The sequence below is a fragment of the Stegostoma tigrinum genome, chromosome 5 (genome assembly GCF_030684315.1).
Source record: "Stegostoma tigrinum isolate sSteTig4 chromosome 5, sSteTig4.hap1, whole genome shotgun sequence".
Classification (NCBI taxonomy): domain Eukaryota; kingdom Metazoa; phylum Chordata; class Chondrichthyes; order Orectolobiformes; family Stegostomatidae; genus Stegostoma; species Stegostoma tigrinum.
The window spans coordinates 42,092,104-42,092,978 of NC_081358.1; positions in this window are offsets into that span (position 1 = coordinate 42,092,104).

An 875-nucleotide genomic window follows, 5' to 3' on the forward strand; every position below is an offset into this window, starting at 1 on the left:
CTGAACTGTTTCTTTGTTACACAGTAGGGGGTGAGTTGTGCTTTGCAATGAGCCATTTCATCAAATTGACATTTAAGTATTTGACAGAAACACACACACAGGGTTCACTGCGACCGTGCGTTGTGTAAGTTCAGATATAGCCTCTGTTAGGCAAGGTCGAGTGTGGTTCTTGTTAAAACTATAGAGTCGAAACCCTTCTGTCATTGAAGGTGCTGGAATTACCAAAAGCCCTTAAGGTAGCTTTGAGCAATTGAGACCCGCAATAGTGAGGGGCAGTGGATTGTTACAAAAAAAAGTAACACCGAAGAAAATATTTCCTTTCAAGTGCGGTCTAAGAAGCTTAGGATTAAGTTATGGTGGCAGCTGTTTCAAGGGTTCGTTTGAGATTACTTCTCCTGTTTAAATGAAACAACCGTGAATCGTGATTTTGTTTTGTTCCATCTCTCTGGTTATGTTTAAAACAATATTTGACACAGAAGAAATAGGAAACAATTTTTCAGGAAAGTGATTGTTGAAATAAGGAGCACTGAGTTGTATGTCTATAATGCAATAGATTAATATTTCATTTATTGACTGCCAAGTTTCAGGGACTAATTGCTCACCAGGATCCTCAGCAGGTTTCAATTTTAAGTTGAAAAGCATGATGTCAACATTTTTTAAAAGTAATATTTTAATTAGATTTCTCATATTGTGAAGTAACTTCAGGAGAAGATTTTCACCATTGAGTATTGACAAGAGTTTGTTCAACTGTTAGTACCTTGTTATATTACCATCCTAATGTTCACCATCTGTAATAATCAACAAGTGTGCTGAATACAATGCTGCATAAAAATGATACTGCAAGTTTCTTCAATTTCTCATCAGAAATAATGTTT